The sequence below is a fragment of the Ambystoma mexicanum genome, chromosome 4q, assembly GCF_040938575.1.
Source record: "Ambystoma mexicanum isolate Mex_15411 chromosome 4q, UKY_AmexF1_1, whole genome shotgun sequence".
Classification (NCBI taxonomy): Eukaryota; Metazoa; Chordata; class Amphibia; order Caudata; family Ambystomatidae; genus Ambystoma; species Ambystoma mexicanum.
The window spans coordinates 1,120,045,947-1,120,061,438 of record NC_090928.1 but is presented as its reverse complement, the minus strand read 5'-3'; the positions used below and the strand labels follow the sequence as shown (position 1 = coordinate 1,120,061,438).

The window sequence follows — 15,492 nt, the reverse complement described above, 5'->3', positions numbered from 1 at the left end:
TGGCTACCTCCATACGCGTAATGAGGCCCACTGTCCCATTATACTCATATTTCCATAAAAACTCAAGATATACCCACGGCCGTCGTCCTGCCTCCCAACAGGGGATACCAATATTTCACTTGCTCAATCTGTACCTACAGCGTTGCCTTGTAGATAAAACGCCTCTGCGAGACTTAACCAGAAGAACACCTTCCGCAGTTCAAGCTGGCTCCATTTGCTAAGCCCTATACATAGGGATACCATCATCCATGACCCTAGCTAAAACGCCCAATCCACAGGAAATCCAGTATTTACATAACTTCTGTCACCTGTACCCTTAAGTCAATAGTCCATGCTAACCGCTCGAACCTTTTACCACAAGTTCGAATGTTCCCTAACCACGAACAAATGACATCTACCTCTGCTCCTTTCTCAATAAACTTCACAAAACTCAACAATACTTCAACGATACTCATCACCATCCCACACCCAGCATTTCTTTACCACCCCCCCTCAATTGCCATGAGGCTGAGTCAATACTTACACTCTGTGATCCACTGACGCTGCTCAGCCACCGGCTCCTCCCAAAACTGCCAAACCGCCCTTCTGGTCCGCGGTGCTCCTCACAGACAGCGGGCAGGATATTTTCCAAAGCAGTCCCTGACGGCCTCTGCACAGGGTGCACCACCGTTTGTCTCGGGCTCCCTGGGGCGCCTTACAGCCCTCCAGGCGTTGCGATGGAAGAGGCAGCTCTATGCCGAACGGACCTAGTGAAACATCCCTCTGCTTCCAATTTGTATTGGTATACCAGAGGACCGGGGTTCGTGCTACACAACAACCGTTCAGCTGAGTACCCAGGGCCCAACAAACCCTCCCCCGGTAAACAGATAGAGGACCCAGCCATGGGCAAATTAGAATTGTCCTTTATTTTCCATAACCCACAGGGATCATACAGGAAATAATTCTCCAGCAATCATTTCTCCTGAGCCCGTGTCAGGAGCTTTTGTTGGCATGTGTCATCACAAGTTGGGGCTCTTCCCCAAAAACCCAAAAGCTTACACAGTTGGGTGGCTGGGGTGGTAGTGCCTATAGACGGCACTTATATAGGTTAGCTGACTGGCTCTTGCATGTCAGGTGGCTTTGCCTGAGCCTTCCCCAAAAACTATCTATTACATTGTTGCAGGGTCGGAGGATTACCATTGGCCCTTGCCCTTTGCCATCCACCCCTGGATTTGTGTTCCCTGATTGGCTGGAGCGGGTCTCCTCAGGACTGGGACCCAGCTCTGTTCTCAGCGCTTCGTGTACCTTCTCAAGGAGATGAGAAAGACTATGGGCCTCATTACAACATGGGCGCTCCCGTAATGAAGGGTGCCGGTACGGGACCGGCCCCCTTCATTACAGGATGCCCTATTACGAGGTCCCCTTGCGGGACCAGGTAAGGACGACTGGTCAGAACAGACGTCCTTTGCGGGTCCCGCGAGGGGACCAGGGAGCTAATAACTGGCCCGATATTTGCGGGCCCGTTATTAGCTACCTCCCCATTCCCATTGAGCCCTATGGGGGCTCAAATGGGAATGGGGAAGGGTTCCTTCAAGGAGGAATTACCGGGTCCTCCAAAGTCGGAATGACCCGGTTATTCCTCATTGAAGGAACCCGGTACTGGGACCCGGTATACTTATTAAGGGCATGGCGGCCTCCATACTCGTGATGAGGCCCCATGTGTCCCCATTGTTGCCATCAGTATAACCACTTTGCCTTAGAGAGTGCCTGCAGGTTGCAACGTTGTAAGACAACACATGTATCAGTTCTTGCCTGCTTCGCTGGGAACTGCTCCTCTTCCCACCGCGGGTAAATGGCTATTGTTCGGCTTGGCCGCACCACGTGGGTTAGGACTGCAAAATTGAGTTTTTTGGTTTGCAATTACTGAGGATTTATTCTGCTATTTTGCATGTGGCTCCCTGTCCATGGAGCTAGGAATGTTCTGCTCGCCTCTGACCTTGGCTGTGAGCCCCAGTTCTGAGAAGCATGCTTTAAAATCTGTTTTCCTTCGACCCTTAGTAGGAGGCCTGTGGCTTTATGTAACTCTACTATAGTTATGCTGGGATTTCTATATGTCTATATTGTAGTATTTTCCTCATGGGTTAGTGGTACTTGTCTCTTCCAGGTTCCTTATACGATCCTGTAGTTCCATATGGTTAGTTGCAATAAGCGGCTGCAAGCTTGCTCTGCATTTCTTGCATTTCTGCATTTGGCTAATGAGAGAAAATAAGATAGGCTTTCGATAGTATATATATATGTATCTATCCTCTGTCTAAAGAACTGTGTGAGTATGTTCTTCGCGTGTACACGTGTGCGTCGGTGTAACTTTGTGCATGGATGCGAGTTTGCTTCATGGCTAACGTTACTATGTCTGGCTAACGTTACTATGTCGTGGTATCTCTAATGATATCAGCAAGGTTGGGTATTTATCATTATTCCACCAGGTCCAGTGTTGAGGCACCTGTATCCATGAAGATGTCAGATGGATTTGGTTTAAATGGTTGTCTAAGAGAATATCTGTTCTCATATGTAGAGGTCATTGGCCCTCCTGGGGGCTGGCCAAACAGTGAGTGGCATCTTGCGTGTCTGCCTCTTCGGACTGTCATGCTTATAGGGGTCAAGAGGGGCATTCCATGGACCCTCTCTTCATTATAAATGTGTACCCTGATGTTGGCGGGTTACAGATATTAACAATCAACAACTTTCTGTGAGTCTTCATCCTGCAATATCAACACTATGAGGTTTCTTGTTTTGTGAGGTATTTTTTCCACCTTAAACGGAATGGACTTGCTTTTCAGAGTTAACAGCCCACTCTTACTACGCCCCCTTTTACTTTCAATTGCATTTTGTGCGTATGTAAGGCAGCCTGGCAGTGTAAATTCATATTTAAGCAATGTTTCCTGCAAATTGGTAATGTCAAATGCTCTCAGATAACTCAACCAGCCCTCATCCCACTTCTTTTTAATGCCTGCAACATTCCATCACACAGTATTCAAATATATTGTCAAACTGCTTGATTCCAGCCTAAACGCCACACCCTATGCCTTTTAACTAAAGGGATTGAGGTTTTTGAAAATACATGCTCTAGTAAACCATGTCTTGTGCCCCACACTGGAACCGTCTCCACCTCCCTTCTTAAGATCTAGGTTTGGGAGTCCATTTGAGATGACAGATCCGTCATCAATATTGTGACCTGTGCTTGAGAGAGCATTGATATCAGAGCCCTTCATCCATAAATGGCCTGTGTTTGAGCTTAAATTTCCAAACCAGTAATCATGCAGATGACAATTCTTAGATTTGACATCCATATAGACCATAATATCCTTTTTCTCCAGTTCTTCCTTACATTGAATTAGACATGTACTTAGGTGCGGATCATTAAAACCAAATCTGACATTACATCTCCCACAATACATACAATCGGATACAATTCTCTTGCAAGTAAATGTTTTAAAGGAGACATCAGTTACTCCCAGGACCTCTCGTATTTCAGCAATCTCCTTCCTTTCATACGAGCCCTTGGTCCTGTGGGTCCTTTCATTAAATGTACAGATTAGGTTTCCTCCATTTAATTAGGGGATCCACCTGCACTGATTTGGTCTTTTAAGTGCTCTTGTCAGACATGGACAGTTGGCCATCTGCTTGACTTCCCGCCTCGGCAGTCAGTGTCTCGAATCCCATCTTCCCAGAGCCCTTCGCTGTTATGGCCACTTTCTCGACAGGCCTTACTAAACGGCAGTTCAATGGCAGTATATTTGCTGGCTCTTTCCGGTTGTTATTTTTTATTTAGATTAGACCTGTGAGAGCTAGGTCAGCCTTCGCGTTTTGTTTCTGCCGATACCTTCTCTCTTTGTTCAATTCCCTCAGTCTGCCGCTTTTGTTTGGTGGCTGAAGATCTCCTCCCCCGAAGCAGTGTTTGCCTTTGTTTGATTCAAATAGGACATTGGGATCTGTGGCTCAGCACAAGGTTTGGTGGGGACTACCATATATACTAGATTTTCAATCGTGCACAGTTCCTTTGTGAGGCAGGTTTTAAGCAGCTTCTTCTCCTCCTGCACCTATTCCGTTAGTTCATGCTCCAGATGTGCTAAACTTTTATCAACCTTGACAGCGCTATTATAAACCTGAGTATGAATTCTGTATGTTAACATGGTTATTCTACATACCCAGAGTTAGTGCGCCCGCGAGAGGGTCAGCATCTCTACTGAAAGCTCTGTTTCAGGGAGTTCTTCCAGATCTTGGGTTAGCTCTCCAGCTATATTGTTTGTGCTATGGACAGTTACCACTGCTACAATATCCACAGGGTCCATTATCTTTGGTATTAAAAGGATGGTGGAGTATCTGTTCTTGATCAGTATCATTTGATTCACTTTAACTGGACGTGGACAGTCATGAGGTAGGTAGTTTGTGTAATGCAGTATACATTGGCCGTTTTCTTCAAGTTCCTCTTCATAGGCTGCTTAAACTATTTCTACCTCGTCGGACGAGTTTTGTCTTTGCTGCCCCAAACATTTTCCTAAAATAACCTATCTATTAGTGTAGTTAGAGTACATGGGAACAGAATGAGTGACTGTTATCTGAATTTCAGGTCTTCTTCATTGGTATTTTATCAATGTTTTCACCCTAGGAAATATGCACAGCATTCATGACAATAAGAGTATAGAGATTTGGATTCGATAGCATTCAGGTCTTTCGGCTTTCACTTAGCTAAGGAGTTGCAGGTCTCCGCGTGCACAGAACTATTGTTCTGCTCAAGATTGTGCACCTACTGGCTCAGCTCAGGTGTGATGAAAGACATCCTTTCCTTTGTCACATGGAAACATGGATGAAATGACAGTCCTTGATGCCCCTATAGTGTGAGCGGCGGTCATTGGCACAGCTCGCCTATCTGCAAAATCACACCCACCCACAATGTGTCCTGGGGCAAAAAGTGCCCTCCACCTTCCTCTCATTTGCACATTGGTTGGCAACCGATGTACACATGCCATGTTCCCCTTAAGGCAAAGGTGTATTTATGATCACTGTGAACACTGTGCTATGTCTGGGAATGCAGTTCGGGACAGGGCCTGGAGCTGACATATTCCCAGTAAACTCCTAGTTTGATATTCTCAGTAAGCTTGCCAGTAAACTAGCCATTCCCAGTACGCACCCAGCTTGATATTCATAGTAAGCTTTGCAAAACCTTGACATTCCCAGAAAAACTTAGTTTGACATTCCCAACCAGCTTCCAGTTTATACAATTCAGTACACTGAACTAAAAAATACCAAATCTGCCCAAAAAAAACATAGAAAGCAATCTTTCATTGAATAAACCCATTTTGTGAAGTTAAAAAAACAATCTATATTCCTATGCCCCAAGGAACAAAATGGCAAGCAATGCAATGATGCAGTGAGGCAAGGAATCGACCATACCAAGTCAAGGCTTTCCCAATCCTCATGACAAAATTAGTACCTACAATCACAGAAGGGAAGAACAGCTTCACTGTGAGTACTGTGAGGAGTCAGGAATGAAACTCGCACATAGTTAGCGCCTCAGCACCTGCCAGACATTCATTTTCCAGGTTTTCTGTTGGGGCAAAAGTGTCCAAGGCGCCAACAGCCTTTCGGGGTGGTTTTGCCAGACAATTACGAAGGAAATGTCCTGCCTTTCCACAGTACAAACACAGCTGCTGTTGTCTGCATTTTTCCCTTTCTTCTTTAGTTAGCAGTCTGCGGATGCTGCCCAACTGCTTGGGTTCCGGTGGTTTTTTCAGCGGTACGCGTGGGGTGTTCTCTTTGTCGTACATACTTAAGGCATGTATCAGAACGCGAGTGGTCAGTCCTTCTTTTCCTTCTTTCCTGCAAACGGTGGCCTAGCTAAACTACTAAATCGGTGTACTCAGGGCAGTTGTCTGGTGTATTCACTACCTGAGCCAATACATCCTTTAGTACTCTATGGAGACCCCTATAAAAGAGGTTAATCCTCTTATCATTGGGCCAGTTCATCTCTGCTACTAGTCTGTTAAATGTGGATATCCCATCCTTCACTTCCCCTCCTCCCCCTGTCCCCTCATTTCTGTTACTGCACTTGCACGCTCCGAATTGTCTCCTGACCTAGTAGGAACACTATTGTTCGTCTTCTTCCCTGTTCCCCCCGACCTTCCCCTCCCCTCCTCCCCCTCCCCTTCATTCTTGTTACTGCACATACGAATGTCTCAAGATCTAGACGAATGTTATTGTTTTGTTTTCTCCACTGTACCTCCCCCTTGTCTTGATGCACCTTGAAACACCTTTTTGCTGTATAGGTGCATTATAAATACACAATAAATAAATAAAATAAATATGTACCCCAACAAGTCCTGAGACCCCTACCGGAGGGTTAGCAGCTCGCTGTCAAGGGCCTGCGCCTGAGGTTTCCAGGCGAATAACTTCTCTAGCGCCCTTTAAACCCCCTGGAAGTTAAGCAGTATGGGATCATCTTTCTACCAATGGGATCAACCAAGTGGCCACATGACCCCCCCCGCACCCCAAATAGGTCAGTACGAAGGTTACCTTTATCTGTTATCAGGGAATGCCCCTGGTCTACAGAGGAAATTAAGTCGGCACTGGTTCATAAACATTGCACGTTTTTGGGTATCCCCCGTGAAGCGGTCTGGAGGAGCCGAGGGCTCCTGAAGCGGGTCTAACCACCTGAATGGGTACTGTCAGGGGTCAGAAATGAGAGGCTAACACAAACCTGTAATATTCTTAACATCAGACATCTTTATTAAAACAAAAGGGTTGGATAAAGGCCTCTCTCTCCCTATCCTAAAGAGAGTTTTCCTATCTAGGAAACTAACACTAAAGATCAGTATGTGTTAAGTTATCAAAACGTATAAGCTGTCCTTGTGTCCAAAACATACTAATCTGACCCTCACACTAAAAATGAGCAACTAAGGGTGTGAGGAAATATCTTGCTCGGGAAAAAGTGCTCATAGTCAAAACAAATAAATTAAACCATTAGAAGCAGGAGAAATCCTTGGATCCTTCAGTTCCCCTGGATATTTAGATAGGATGGCGAAAATGTCAAACAACAGTTCCTTTAGGATACCAAATGTGTCTCTCAAACATCAGTTCCTTTAGGATTGCAAAAGTGTCTTTGGTATACTCCTCTACCATGTGCTTTGTAAAATAAGTAGATTTCCTTATACAACTTTGATAGACCTCCTAGTATACTCGCCTGCCAGGAATCCGCTTTCACCATGTGCTTTGTAAAATAAGTACATTTCTTTGTACAACTTTAATGGACCTTCTGATATACTCCCCTACCAGGAGTCCTCTAGTAAACTCTTCAGATCCACTAGAATACTCCCCTGCCAGGTATCTTCTCCCCCCAAATGTTCATTGCCTCATGTGTTCCTTTCATCAGGAGTTGTTCTTTGATTCTTAACACAACGCCGTATGACTTCACTGTCTTTCTATTTGCTTGAGATATGGCTTGTTCCAACTTTCCCTACATTGATATCCCATATATGAGGATTGGTTCAAGTTCTGCCGCTGTGCTTATTCCTTTATCATTTATTTGCTTAGGGTTATACTTGCTCCAACCTCCCCCATATCGGCATTCTTTGTATGGAGACTTGTTCAAGTTCTGCTTTTGCACTTCATTTGTTCGGTATTCAAATATTCTTATATGTTTTGCTGGCTGACATGCCTGTCGGTACGCCCCGGGGTCCCCTATGGCTTTGGGACAAACTCTCCAGTGTTTCGTAGCGTTCCCGACCCGTGGCACATCGTTGCAGTGAATCTTCCTCTCTGGGACAAACCCTGTCACTCTGAAGATCTTCCTCCAGCTCTACCAGCGGCTTACAGCTCACCCGCCTGCTTCTCTTCGCCACTGGGACCAAAGACCACTCCCTTCAGCATGACCTTGTCTCCGGTAGCTCTGCTGCTGCAGCTGGTGTTCTGGCAGTCCTCCAGCTGTACCCGTAGCGTCTCTCCTGGTCTCACGCCATGCCGGAAAGTAGCTCTGGGAATATCGAACAGCCTTTGGAAATTGTCTGCCTTCTCGATCTCCTCTGGTACGGTCCTTTTTCATACTGCTTACTTCTCCTGCTTTGCTCTCTCTGCAGTTTGAGTGCGGACAGCATTTTTAAATGTCCCCCGCACTTGTAATCTTTCAAAACAACTAGTCCGCATTTTCAGATTGAGTTTTCTTCAATCTGCATCAATTCATCCTCACTCCTCTTCCTCGTCTCAGTTGGGGGCTTTATGGGAGTTGGATTTCAAATAATCTCTAAGTTTTCTACAGTGATTGTCCAGAACTTTCACTTAGGAAAACATTAGAAACAGGAGATGTTAGGTTTGTGTTAAATATGTGTGAGGTATGAATGGTATCTTGGCTAGAGTGATAATATGCATCAGAATTGTTGGCAGCAAAGGTTTTTCTTCATACGAGAGGGGGAAATACTGAATTCCTTCCAATGGAGTTATCACTTCCTCCCGGCAGTCATCCCTTGCCACATGATCTACGCCCAGGGTCAGGATCAGGTAGCGGCTGCTGTCCCAGGCTATATGGGAGGAGATTGCCACCAGGGTATTAGTGACGACTCCATCGGGGTCCCCAGTAAAGGGGCTTGTCCTGCTTGAGGTTGGGTGAGGCGTCTTCCCAGTTCCTCTGTTCTCTCCCTATAGACCATGAGCTCCCTTCTTAAGGCATTCTTCTCAGAATGGGCTGTGTGTACTTCTGACCTTAGGCCTCCCAGGACTTTAGCTAATTGGTCCACCTCTGAGGTTTCCATGAGGTCCAGGCAAGACTAGAAATGTGGGGTTAGCTTTACACTCATGTGATGTCTTGCAGGGACGTCTGGTCTTCCTTGTGGACATTCCCACACCTCTCCCACCACAACCACGTAAGGCACTACTGAAAGGCGCTCTGCTGTGCTTAAGTTGAAAGGAGTAGGGTTTGAAGTGAAGTGGTCTGCACCCATGTGGCTTGTCCTCGGCTGAATCCCCTAAAAGGAGAGGAGTGAGTGTTACCATTGGTTTTGGCCTTTCCCTACCCTACTTCCCAGTGGTATCCCAAAGAGGATTGGACTCACTATATGATGCAAGTGTGGGAAGCTCAGCTCTTGACCAGTTACGTCACTGGTCCTGGTCCAGTCCAGCTGCAACCAGTGGAGACTGTTCACTGGTATGTGTTATATCGTCTTGCGCTTTGCTTTCTATTTTTTTGTGGCCTGGCAGTTATAAGTACATGCAAATGTCTATTTTCGTGAGGTTTAATGTTGCTTTCTTTCCCCTTGCAGGTTTCTTTGTTGAGGTGAGGAGAACAGTGTTGCTGGTGTGTCAAGGTTTGCGGAGATGAACCCCCACGAGGTGAGTATGCACAAGGTTCCCAGCAAGTATTTTTATAAAACATGTGCCCTGCGGTCAGGGCTAACTTGTAATTTTTGTCTTCTCTTTCTTCTTCTGAATTTCCTTGTTTCATCTCCTGACTTTCCATTGTCTAAAAAGGACGTATCTCTTTGGCAATTGGAATTTCTGTTACTAAGGTGGGGATATTGATGTTCGAAGTCGCCTGAAACAAATTTCTCTACTGCTGTCTGAGTTGTCGCTCGAAGGTTCTGTACTTTTGCTATCTCTTCTTGGAGTTTTTTGTGGTGGGTATGTCTTAAATTGTTGCTGATTTTAATGATAAAAGTCTTGCCACGTGTACACTATGTCATGTGAGTAGTCTAATGTATTGCGACGGACCTTCCTAATCTTTCTTTGTTCAATATATCACTTGTATGACTGAAGTTTGGTGTTGGTATCTTGAAGTATGATCTTAGGTTCTTTTGCAGATGTTAGATTAGTCAGTTCTTTCCATTCTGAAATCTCGGTATCTATTTTTGTTAAGGAGGAAGTTCGTTCTTCTATGGTCAAGAATATGAGGTCTAACAAGCATTTATTCAAAATACATTTTTTTAATTTTTTATTTATTTGCATTTTTAAAGCGCTCACACAGCCCGTGGGCATCGAGGCACTGTTACAGGAAGTATTCTTTTTTGTGTGTGTCTTAGTTGCGTATTTATTACGCGCTTAAATACCCAGTGGTTTCTAAGCGCGGACCCGGGGATCGAACCTGTGTTGCTTCGTGTCGTCTTGCTTCCAAAGCGAACACGTTGCGCTGAGCTCTCCTCCCGGGACGTTCCCATCTAAGTACAAAGTCGCAATTTTCTCAGCAAAGAGTTGGTCTCAAGTAGACTCTTAGACCACGATGGATCGGTTGGGATTTGTAATATTGGTCTAGAGTGGATGCATGTAATTTCTGTGCAATCTCCTTTCTTATTAGTTTTTCATGCTTGTTGACCAGTCGTTCTGGGTTTTCTGAAGTTCAAGTCGATTTCTCTGTTTCGTTAATGAGACCCAGAATTCGTATTACTTCGTCTTCGTTAAAGGCTGATGTAGTTGCATTTTTGGATGTGATTAGGTTTATTTTTGAAAAGGACATATTTGTAATGACAAAGTATCAGACTGTAGAACTGTTGTTCTATGGGTGCTGGCCAAAGTGTAATGCTACTCCAACAAGTTGGGATATCACAATGTAGAAAATTGTCATAAGGTTTAGCACACCTAATTTCTGTGAATAAAGGTAAGTATCACTCAGAGGAATTTGTATACTGTTAAGGGTGCATGGGAGAAATATATGTGACTCTGGCATCGAAAGTCCCTCACTATAATGGAAACAGTCTAAGTGTCCACAATTTATGGACACTCCGTCCCATGCACACCTATATATACTGAAGAACACTTCAGTCAATATTTACTATAACTTATGTGTTTAAATGACAAGCAATTTGTTTGCAAATAATGTCAACAATTTTTCAAAGAATACAATTTGATCATAATGAGTTTGTGAATATCATAGTGGTTTTACTCAATATGGACATTAGTGTTTTGAGCATTCATCATGTTATTGGTGCAATGCAAAATTCTTAACAATTGTAGTTACAATAACATTTTCAATGATAATAGAAACAAAACAATGTTTGCAATTTTTTTAAAATAAAAAGGCTCTTCTTCAAGAGCAAAAAACAGTTCCTCTTCAGTTTTCAACACATTTTCTACAACAAATTCAGAGTTTTGGTCAGTAATTGTAACCTCTCATAATTAAAAGTACTTCCCTTGAAATTTAGTTTTATGGCATGTCACATCCTATGATCACTATACTTCACCTATTATTGCTTAGTGATGTTGTGCTCTGTGGTTCATCAGTTGATTAAGTTTCCTTTTTGGTATCACAAATTTCACGTGTTCACTGGATGGTGCACCTGAGGAAAATCCCTTTATCGCATATTAGGAAGTTAAACCATCCGGTTATATCTATTAAGATCTAAATGTGTATCACTGATTCTCAAGTATTTGATTTTACCTTAACACGTGTTGTTGCATCACACGTTTTCTTGTTTTTACTTGGAAAGCGTTTTGATCTTTTCCCTCTTCTACTAGATAGCTGCTTAGGGTTACTGCGCTATTTCTATGCGAGTTTCTCTGTAAATAGAGAATGTACCTATTAGTATAGTATATAGAGTATTCTGCATTTAGCTTATTGTTTAGAATTAGTTTATACTTACCGACGCAGGATGTTAATGTGCAGCCGTTTAGACTTTCTGCAGGACCCAGTAAATACTGAGGAAGTTACTCATCTGCCGTTTCCGTCTGTGTGTGGTTCTACAAAACACAAGCGGACGTGGCATTCTGTATGTACTTTTAAGAAAATATCACTTTCAGTCTGATACTACTTCTATGCAGAAGTTGAAATAAAGAAACTTACAGTTTCGTGGACGTAGTTCTTTGAATATCCGAAAGAACTTTATACGGGGAATTCTTCTGCTGTAGCTGTATTCCGTGTGCATTTCTAAAACAGATGAACGCGGCATTCAGTACGTGATTCTTACGAAACCTCCGATGTTTATCTAATTAGATCGTAAAGTGCATTATAAAACACAGTATACAATGTGTATTTAGTCTGATAACTAATACACGAATTAGAGCAGTAGTAACTACAATCCCCATGAGGCTCCATGGTGAGGATGCGGCACAACACAACGTCATGACGCTTTGCATATAGTCAGCGGTTGCTAAGTAAGGTAAGCAATGCCCCGAAGCTTTGCAAGGGACTCCATGGAGACTACCCTGCAAGTTCTTTCCATCTTCGCTGGCAACTTAAAACATTAAGGATCGTTAAAACGGTAAGTTTCTAAAATGTAACTGCTAACATGCTCAGTGAGCAGCAATAGATAGACATCGGAGGATTCATAAGAATCACATACTGAATGCTGCGTTCATCTGTTTTAGAAATTCACGCGGAATACAGTTACAGCAGAAGAATTCCCTGTACAAAAAAAAAGTTATTTCGGATATTCAAAGAACTCAGTTCACGAAACCGTAGGTTTCTTTATTTCAACTTCTTCATAGAAGTAGTATCACACTGAAAGTGATATTTTCTTAAAAGTACATATTGAATGCGGCGTCTGCTCGTGTTTTTAGAACCACACATGGACGTGTCAGGTCGCCCACATCGTTGTGTGGGAGGACCCCGTTTGGGTCCTCAGGACATTGACGTCCCGGACGTGATGTCAAGGGTAGGGGGGAGGGACAAGGGGTTTACGGCAGTTCCGCCGGCAGTGTAAAATAAAGAAGGTTGTGTGCAGCAGAGGCTCCCGTGTATTATTCCGGCGTGCGCCGGATCCGCTGCGTTGGCCCGCTTCCCTAGGAAGCAGGGATCGAACACTGGCGACGAGCGGGCGCGGACCCCGCAGGCACCGTGCCGAGGTCTGCAGCCGAGCAGTTCAGCGCGTCGGCGCGCCTCGGGCACGGGTGCCCACCAGGCAAGGTCCCGCCTCCCGCGTGACAGAGGCCTCATCTCAGCCCGTCACCCTCCGCTGCTACGGGGGCACCGTGGGAGCGCGGCCCCGGCTCCCGTGTGACACTGTAACGGGTAAGCCAAGTCGCAAGCGCTTGGGCGCCACCGAGCACGCATCGCGGGCCCCGGCTCCCGCGTGACATTTAAATAATAAGCCAAGGCACGGGCGCTCGAGCGCCATAGAGCACTCGTCACGGGTGGCCCTGCCCCCGACAGTTACGCGCCCATAACCACGAGCGCAGTGTGAGAGCGGCCCCGGCCCCGCGTGACACGGCAGACACCGTGCTGAGACGCCCACTGGACACGTGTGCCCTGCACCAGGGGAGGCACCCCACAGCACACAACAGCAGCACAGGCCAAATACCACACCAGGTGGAAACGCCGACGCCGGTGCCCACAGCAGACCACAGTGCACATAAGTCAGCACCATCACACCCTTACGGCGGCATAGTCATGTCGGATACCGCAACTACCCCGGCGTCCTCGTCAGGGGGAGCAGGACAAGCGCCTGGAAGCGCTGACACGGCACAGGACAACAACCCGCAGGTACATCAGGAAGGTGCCGCCCAAGTCATGCATATGCCCAACCCATTTGAGATCAGAGACACTTCTAACCTAGGGCCCAGATGGAACATATGGTTACGGGACTTCAAATTCTACACAGGGGCCATAGGTTTGACAGACGACACGAGGCTGAAGAACACCCTGTTCATGGCGGTGGGACCAGCGGTAAGAGACATTGCGGGGGAGTTGCTTGATGTGGACACCGTCACGTATAGCCAACTACACGCCAAGCTGTCTGAATACTTCGCACCGCACACAAATGTGGATTATGAGCGCCACATGTTCCACACAACAAGACAGGAAAAAGGGGAGTCCATAGACAATTTTGTGATGCGCCTACGCATCAAACTAAAACATTGTGAATTCCACAGATACTCCAACGAAGAGGCGCTCAGGTCCCAAGTGATAGCTGGATGCCTCTCACAGCCTTTCCGCAAGCAACTTCTACAAAAACAACGCTCACTAGAAGAAATCCTGGCGCTGGCCCGCATGGAAGCAGCAGTAGACTCGCAACTGGACAACCTCGGCAAGGTGTCCATTCACCAACCCAGCGACCACGCAGAGACAATCAACAAGATATACACCCACCCTAGTCAGACCACCAAACACCTCGATGCCACGTGCTTCAAGTGCGGCTACGAATATCAGCACTCTGGCACGTGCCCGGCCATAGGGCAGAAGTGTGCCGCGTGCGGGGGTATGGACCATTACAGGGCCATGTGCAAGAACGCCCCTACCCACTCAACGCCCAAACACCGATACCAGGAAAGGCGCAGGCCCACACCACAGAGTCCGCCCAGGCCGCCAGCGGACAGTGAACGGCGGCGCAACAGAAAAGACGACGGAGACCGCAGAAGTCGCTACACACGCGAAGACAAAAGGTCATCCGAGGACACAAGAAGATCACACAGGCGGCGTTTCGTAAGATACGTGGAGACTCGATCCCCCACCAGCACTGACACCCTCTCGTTAGAGGAAGATCAGAGAAAAAAAGGATACGTGTGGGCCCTACAGGACAACACGACGGCCACTCAACACAGCCCCATCCTGACACTCCAAGTGAACCACACTCCACTAAAATTCCTCGTGGATACCGGAGCGACGGTTAACATCATCAGCGAAAGCGCATATCAGTCCTTGACCGCCCCACCAAAGATCCGAAAAGCCACAGTAGACATTTACCCCTACGGGTCCACAACACCCCTGCCATGCAAAGGCGTGATCACGGCCACATGTACACACAAAGGACACGTGGCAAAGATCCAGCTATATGTTCTAGACACCGAAGCCAACAGTGGCTGCATACTGAGTTTCCGGACAGCAGTTGACATGGGACAGATACACATTCTATACCAGTTGATGGCCCACAAGTACTTCGCCAAGCCGGACTCAATTGAACAATCATTCCCCAGACTCTTCACAGGTTTGGGCAAACTCCACAACCGTAAAGTGCACCTCCACATCAACCCTCAGGTCAAACCGGTAGCCCAACACTACCGAGGCATCCCGTTCAACATCCAAAGACAAGTAGAAGAGGAACTAGACAAGCTCATCAAAATGAACGTCATAGAACCCGTTTCAGGTCCGACACCATGGGTTTCACCCATCGTCCCCGTCCCAAAAAAATCACCGGAAGGATCCATACGGCTATGCGTCGACATGCGCAGAGCCAACACAGCCATTGAAAGAGAGCGTCATCAAGCACCGAGAATCACAGACATGATTCACTTACTCCACGGGGCGAGGATATTCTCCAAATTAGACCTCACAAAAGGCTACCACCAGATCGAAATAGCACCAGAATCCCGCTACATCACCACGTTTGTCACGCAACTCGGCCTATTTCAATACAAACGGCTCAGTTTTGGCATATCCTCGGCCGCCGAAATCTTTCAGGAGGAGATCCACAAGGTGATCAGGCACGTTCCCAATTGCTTAAACTATTCGGACGACGTCCTAGTATACGGAAAATCACAGGAGGAACATGACCTGGCTCTGCACAGAGTATGCCAGGTGCTAGATGACGCAGGGCTCACCCTAAA

The 15,492-nt window shown here is 46.1% G+C and overlaps 1 long non-coding RNA gene across 1 annotated transcript in view; it reads right to left on the bottom strand.

Moving 5' to 3' along the window:
* The window catches only part of LOC138467152 (uncharacterized), a 31,020-nt gene extending 19,032 nt beyond the window's left edge, over nt 1-11,988 (bottom strand). The window contains exons 1-2 of the long non-coding RNA XR_011268077.1: nt 11,795-11,988; nt 11,595-11,691 (exon numbers count right to left, since the gene is read on the bottom strand). This is a non-coding gene — a long non-coding RNA (uncharacterized lncRNA). The remainder of the gene's footprint in view (nt 1-11,594; nt 11,692-11,794) is intronic.
* Nucleotides 11,989-15,492: the final 3,504 nt, after the last annotated feature.